This window comes from Grammomys surdaster, unplaced genomic scaffold (genome assembly GCF_004785775.1).
Source record: "Grammomys surdaster isolate TR1022 unplaced genomic scaffold, NIH_TR_1.0 514, whole genome shotgun sequence".
Lineage (NCBI taxonomy): Eukaryota > Metazoa > Chordata > Mammalia > Rodentia > Muridae > Grammomys > Grammomys surdaster.
In genome coordinates this window covers 1,239,475-1,247,392 of record NW_021604933.1, presented here as the reverse complement: position 1 = coordinate 1,247,392, position 7,918 = coordinate 1,239,475, and positions in this window count along the sequence as shown.

The following is a 7,918-nucleotide window of genomic DNA, read 5'->3' as shown; positions in this document are numbered from 1 at the left end:
TTCCCAAAGTCTAAAACAGGATAACTGGGGAGACGTTGGTGCATGATAATGAAGACTTTTTAAATGATGACGACGATTTGAGGGATAAAATGAGCTGTCTATATCCATGAGAGGTAGTGAAGCACTCTTTTCCCTAAGAGTCAGAGCCAAGGCTATGAGGCATCAGAGAAGCTGAGAGAGGCAGTACCCTTCAGACTCCTTGAACATTCAGATGTCCCAGGTCTGTAGATTTGGAAAAATAATGGATTATGTTTCCATTGTGTGTACTAAAGAAGGATTGCAGATCTTCCCTGACCTGTAACTGAGCAAGGCACTGGAAAAACCTGCAAGATCTCTTATTCCATACAGAAGTGGTTAAATATGGAGCAGGATAAACAAGAATCTTTCATGAACAGCTTGACTGCTGCCTGACCCAAATAAAAGGTGAAGAAGGTAGAGGTGAATAGGCCCACAAAGAGCTTCCATGACCCTCATTTTCTTGTAAGGCAAAGGCAATATTAGAAGAGAAGCCAGAGCCTAACAGTCTGGTTGAACTATTTTAAGAGTATGTTTAGTCACACCCCTGTTTGGTCCCCTTCCTGTGCTACACAGTCCTGTGTGCACTGAACTGTTCGTCAACTTCTCATTCTCCCTTCTCTTCAATTCCAACAACAACAACAACAAATATTTTTGATGTATTTGAGCAGTTGCCATTCTGAAGGGACAGCCTTGACCTAGGGGAGTTACCTACTTGATGGAGGCCTATTTAGAGTCTTTGATCATTGTGTTCTTTCCTTTTTATCCCTCTCTTGTGGTTTGGATGTAAAATGAAAAATGTAAAACTGTGTGTCAACTTCAACACTCATTCTCATTGACAAGCTTTAATTCCAGACCTGAGCTTTAAATGGAATGGAGGATGGGAACACTTAGAGTGCTAGGAACAGGAGACAGTGCTGAGAACCAGGGTACCAATCCTGTATATGCTGTTCTCTACAATGTTAGCAAATATGTAGCCCTCACTAGTTGAGTCTGACCTCAATCCCATTTGGTCATCTAAATGACTCTGTTCATAGGACTCATTGGAAGACACTCATATGCTAAGTAACTGTTTGGAAGAGACTAAGGCACATAGTGCTTTTTGAGGAGCAGAGTCCCAAATGTCAGTTGACACTGTGCCTTCCAAGCTGACATTCATTGCCCTCTTAAGGGGTTGCCTAGGTTACCTTTCTTACCACTGTGACTCAACACCTGACAGAGACCTACTTAAAGGGGGAAGGGTTTATTTTGGTAGTTTACAGTTTACAGAGGAGTCAGTCTCTCAGAGCTGAGAAGGTATGGCAGCAGGCAGCTACATCATGGTGGGAAAGTGGACCTAGGAATTTTGATCTCTACATAATAGGAAGCCCAGCCAGAAACCTCAAGACCCAGCACACAATGATGAACCTACCTCTTCCCACAAGGCTCTACCTCCTAAAGTCCCCACCATCTTCCAAGACAGCACCATCAGCTGACACCCAAGTCTTCAAACACATGATCCCTTGGGAGACATTTTACACCCAAACCACAAAAGACAGATAAAAAGGAAAGGCCACAATGATCAAGGCCACCATCAAGTGGGTAACATGCCTGGGTCAAGGCTATGCCTTCAGAATGGCAACTACTCAAATATGCCAGACAAGCAAAAAAAAAAAATGAAGTGAAGGTGATCAGAGCAAATTGTCCTGGAAATTAGGGCTGGGGGGAGTGGATGTCCTGCTACTCATGTGACTTCTGTCCTTGCCCTAGAGGTCATATGGCCATCCTTCTGGAGGCTGCTGAAAAGGAAGAGGCAGGCTCTTCCTGCTCTTGGTACTCCAGAGGGCCCGATGCTGACATGCTCTGGGCTCCTTGCCAGCTTTGTGCTTTCTCCTCAGACCTTTACAAGACATGCTTTGAAATTTATCTAATGGATGGCAGACCTGAGACAGGCAGCTTGGACTGGCTCAAAGTCACAGCATGAATGTGTGTCAGGCCTGGGGCCAGACCCTCCACTCCCCCTGCTGTCCTGAGGTTCTCCAGCCCGCCTGCTCCCCATCTCACCTCCTAAACATTCATTTCTCTGGTCTAACAAGGCTGCCCCTGCTCTTTGGCTCTGCTTACTTTAATATACACGTAGATTACAGCTACATTAAAGGAGCCTGAAAATACCAAAGCAGAACTAAAGCAATTATTATAATGCAGCCTTAACAGCAGCTGTAATGAGACAGAATTAAAAATGTGCCAGCGTAATCACAATTCACTGTTCCCAACGACCTTCCAGAACTGCCTTCATTTGGAAAGAAACATCCAGTCCTGAACTGTCAGATGGAAAGGAAAAATTCAATTGTGCTGCCCCATGGGACCAAGTCCCTGGCTACCAGATCTGGCTCTTCCACACAAAGGCATCTGTCCTGAAGCTGCCACTATGGGGTATTAGCTGTTTGCTCATGGGGGGCAGAGGGAAGGGACATGGATTTGAGGGCTGGTGCTCTTTCCATGGCACCAGGGATGGTTTCTTTCCACTTCTATTTCTTTGCTGTTGAGGCTGCCTGTGCCACACTGGAAGGAACTCAAGTCGGCTCAGCATTGCACCCTGCTTGCTCATGGCATGTGCTATGATATGTCACAGATTATACTGTATGCTACTACAGTTATCGCACAGTAACCCTGAGACTTCTGTTGGTTTATTCCTCTACTTTATGAACAAAGAAACAGAAACTTAGAGATGCTGTGTGGTCACTCAGAGCCAGGACCAAATTCTTGTTTTCAAAGTCCGGGATACTAATTCTCATGATTTTTTATGGAGCCTGTCACCCAACAGAAGTCAAAGAGAAAGATATCTCAATTCATTTTACATTATGTGTTTTGATGTGAGAGCCTAGGCTGGAGGGGACTTCAAGGGAAGGTGAGGATAAAGTAAGAAAAGAAAACAAGAAGTACCTCAGTCGAAAGCTCCTGAAGGCCAATGCACACTTGCCAGAAGTCATGGGCACATGAATGAATAACAGTGTTTGTTCGTCTCATTTCTGTTTCCATGGCTCCTCCGGAGAGTTCAGTAACGAGGAAGCGAAATGTCAGGTGACAAAGGAGCCGGGTGAAGCTAGAGGAAGTGTAGGCTTCTCTTCTCAGGTTACTCCTGAAACTACTCCAAACTTGGTGACTTGGTTGTTCCTTCACTAACCTTAAATTGAGCTATCTGGCTCCTCAGCCATACATAAACCCGACTGACCACTCACTTCAATCATGCTTGGCTTACTTTGGAGTCTCCTGGGATTTGTGTTGGATTTGGTTTTCATAGCTTTACTTCAGCATCTCTCCAGGTGAGTTAGTCCCCACCTGTACAGTTGGACAGAAATGATTGAGACACCAGGAATGAGAGTGACAAGCCCTTCCTTTGTCCTCGTCTAACTGGGTAAGCTACAGCACAAGGCAGTCAGGATTTCTGTGTTTGTTTTCTGTGCTTTGTTTTCTTACTCCAGCCCTACACAGGCAATGTTCTACAATACTAATGCTACCAACAATACCCTACGCATTCTAGTGCAAAACACCCATCTCCTTACGGCTGGGTATATTGCACAGATGTTGGGAGTTCACACTGTCTCTCTGCAGCTGCCCTGGGCTTTGGCAAAATATTTTCCCAAGTCTATTCCTAACCTCACTTAGGAGCGATTGTCAACCATAGCTCCCCACTTGAGGTGACCAATGGCAAGAGTTCCTCGTAGCATGATAACTTCACGAAGGGTCATTGCCATTTCCAGGGACTTGATGTCCAAAGCTTATTGCAAACTCAACTGTTTTCTATAGCAAGATGGCTAATCCCCAGCTCACCCTGCATCCAAGGCACACAGTGTCCTGGAATCTCGCCGTGTTTGTCAGCTTCTCTGGCTGCCTTTGCTGGGGAATGAAGATCTTAGCGAGATCTCTTTTCCAGCTCCATCCAGTGGACTGTCACACCCTCTTTGTGAAAGTCATTCCTCACTTCCCTTTCCCATTTTATAGAGAAAGGAGACTAGCATCCTGTGCCCAAGTTTCTAGTGTAGCAGAGAATGCAGAGGGGAAGAAACTGGGAGGATTTAGAATGGCAGAGACCCTCATCCTGAGGTTAGATGTGATACTTGCTTCTAATGGTCTGTGTCTGTTGGTCCTGCTTCTACTCTTTTGTGTCAACAGACAGAGAATACCTATAGTCTGACATATCTCATCCCAACTCTCAGGCTATGATGAGCTTCTATAAAAGGCTGGCACATGAGACCCTGCGCAAGGAGGGTTAAGAACTATATGGTGTAAACTGAGGGAATTTGTTGTTGATATTCTTGCCTGGTTTCCAGCGCGGAAAAGGGAGTTCATCCTCTAGTTGTAAAGGAGGGTCTGCACTTCAGTGGTGAATGGCAGGGACAGGGTGGGGAGGAATCTCTAGGAGCTTGGAGTCACCAGCAGCCAACTGTGACACATCTGTGCTATGAGGTCAAGAGTTGACTGAAGAGAGGGCAACTCACCTTCATGGAGATTATGGCCAAGTCTTGAGTTTCAAATATATGAGAAAGTTTTGAACATTTGGAGAAACAGAAACAGACAAACAAACAAAACTGGCCCACACAAAAGGATTTAGTTATCTAACATGTTTTTATTGCTGTTTGTTGGGTTTGTTGCCTTGAGATGGGTCTCGCTCTGTAGTTCTTAGTCTTTTCTAGAACTCCCTGTATGGCCATAATGTATAGCAATCTGACCTCCTCAACTTCCAGAGTGCAAGGATTCTAAGTGCAAGGGAGTCTGATAGAAACTTGCACAAAGGGAACAGACAGACGAGCAGCATCTGAGAGGCCTTTTCCAAGCTCTGAGCAGCCCCTACTTGTCCCCAACCCAACTCTGGGTTTTACCATTGGTTTTTCAGACCCCTTGGGTACAGGCAGTTCCAGGCAACTCCAGCCAGCATCTCTTCTCCTACCTCCAGGCGCTAATGAGATGCAGAGAGGGGTCTGCAGTCCTGATGGAGTCCTTTGCAACGTTTGTTGCTGCTGTTTTCGAAACTATCTTTCTCTAGTCCTCTGCCAACAGCTTGTTAGCACGTGGCCTGGGTGAGTGAATGGTTGTTAGCTCTCGAGACAGTACGATGCCCTCCTCAGCCTCCAGTGGAGAAATCTCCAGATATTTGTCCACTGTGTCCCTAGGCAGATGCTCTGGAGCCTATCCAACAGTTCCTGACACATATGCACCAGACCCCTTCCAGGCCTCAAGTCCAGGGAGCCAGGTGTTAAATCCCATATTCCACAGAAGCAGTCTTTCCCCATCTGTCTTGCAAAGGTGTGAATGGGTTGACAGAAGATGAGGAAGGAGGAAAAGGAGCGAAACTAGCATCCCTAGCAATCCCTCTCATCAATACAACATCATCAAAACACACACACACTCACTCACTTGCATGCACACACGAACGCATGCGCACAATTAGCCAACATCAAGCCATAGCCAACAAACTAACACCAGACCACTTCCCACTGTGTGGTGTCTAGAAACAGTTAAATTTGGACTCTGGTCTCAGCTGAACCAATGTGAGACTCTTCGTTCTCTGAACACAAATGTCCTTTTGTTATTATTGCCAGTTAGCCACAGTTTTCCAGAAAAGCAATATGCCTGTTCATACCACCTATAACTTAACACCCAGCTCACAGCAGGACCATTTATTCTCAGGAGGCTCAGTAGGGTTAGGCTTTAGCGTGGGCCCTTTTAGGCAAGTGTTTCTTGCTTTGCCTGCAAAACAGAGATGATGAGCCATCTAGCTACTGCAGCTCTGCAGTATTTGCCTCTATGCAGCTTTCCCCTCCTCCCTTCCTCTGTTAATCAAGTTCCCCAATTCACACTTCTGTTTCTCAAGCAAGCTACAATAAAATAGCCACATACTATGAGCCACGTGTGTACTGTTTGCCAAAAGCAGGGTACACCCTAGCCAGGATCTCCTTGTAGACTACTTCCACCTGAGCACCTCCCACTTCCAGACACACAGCCCAAGCTCCTGAACCTCACTGGACGTTCATCTTCACTGCTCTGTGTCATCACATGCCTCTTCATATCCCTCTCTTCCTTCATTTATACAATAATCATGTGCTTCATTCTGAGATAGTAGAGAGCTCTGGCTTTGGGAAATTCTGCCTAAACTACATTTTCCAATATTTATTTTGAGGCGTTGGTTCTGTTTGGGCGAGTGTTTACACAGCAGGCCTTCCTTCGTTTCTTTTTACCTCAAATGCTCAGCATCTATCTTGCAGAGGTGTGAATGGACTTGACAAAGCACAGAGAGGAAGAGAAAAGAAATAATCTGCACGATCTTACTGCCACATCACAACCACCACGTGCATAGAGTCCAAGTATACCCCTCTACACACACACACACACACACACACACACACACACACACACACACACATTCTTAAACCAGTCAAGATAGACCATGGCCAACACCTAAGGCCCAAAGAAAAACTACACTTTACATGGTTCTTATAAATTGCATATCTTTTAGATCCAAACTCTTTTTTATTAAATGCAAGTTTAATGAATGTCTGTCACTAATAATCCTAATGCATTTTGATTTCTTTGTTTGAACTTATTGTATAATTATAACTATTTGGATAGAAACTCCACAGCATATCTCTTAAGCTTCTGCAGATTTTTCTGAGCATGCCCAGAAGACAAGGATCTGACTGCTCATGACCTCAGGTCATTTCTCAGGGTTGCATTTGTACCAAGAAATCCTACAGAATTAGGCCATGTCTCCCCCTGGGGCCCTCTAGCAAGCTTGCCATTTGCTATTAAAAAACAAAAAGCAGATCCCCCAGTCTCAGCTTTCCTCAGCCACAACACAAGCCCAGCACACTTACCAATTCAATATAGGCATTCTCCTGGGACTTAGGACACAAAAGGAACCCAAGCTTTTGTATGATGCTCATGCTGGTTGCTATGTGTGAGTACCAGAATCTTTTGTCTCCAACTCATATAAAACTAAGGAGTCTCATGCTTTCTGACAGCATCTGGAAGCTAGTAAGAAGCTAACGACGTACACACTGGTTAATCCCAGATCCCTCACAGACCGGACAGTGACTTCAGTGGGTCTTTCCCGGTATTTTCTCATAGCATGCTTCTCTCAGAGTAAGCCAGCTTTATCTTATTTGTTATATCTGCTGTTTCCAAAGGAATACATTCAATTTCTCTGTTCTTGGTGGTTAGCTCTAAAGTCACCACCTTGGACTTTACATCATTTGAAATTAAACAAAGTTTCCATCCTTTGGTTCCCCACCCATCCCCCATCTTCCACAGTGCTTGCTGGATCCAGCATTTGAGTTTCCCCTTCCTTTTGTTATACTTGCGTGGTTAAAGTTGCTGTTCACTTAGACTTACCAAAGGCTTACCTTTTCATTGGTGTTATTGAGTCAGAATCACTGCTGGCATTCATTTTCTTGAGAAAAATGCTCTCCCCAGTCTCAGTGGCTAATAGTGTGGGGGGGGGTTGTTCACTGGACTGTAGCACAGCTGTGCAGGAGAACTCATGCCGCCACTTCAGGCTTTAAACGCTATGAGGCTTATGAATGAAGTGGGAACACACTGTCCATATCATTTTGGGGTGTCAAGATGAGTTAGAAGGATAGTGTGTCTGATTCATTTGCACAGAAGACAGACTAGTGTGACAGCATCCACACCATTCAGAAGCCAGGTCCCCTATCTTGTGTCCTGTAGCTCAGGGTCTCACAACTCTGCCAACACTTCAAGAAGGCGAAACTCTCCTAAACTCAAGGGTCACAGCAGTAGAAGTCCGTGATGCACCCATGAGTTGCTGCTTTTCCTGAACCCTTGTGGGCTCACTCCATCCGAAGGAGCAGAGAAGGCACTAAACATAGACACATACAAACATACAGAAAGAGAGAGAGAGAGAGAG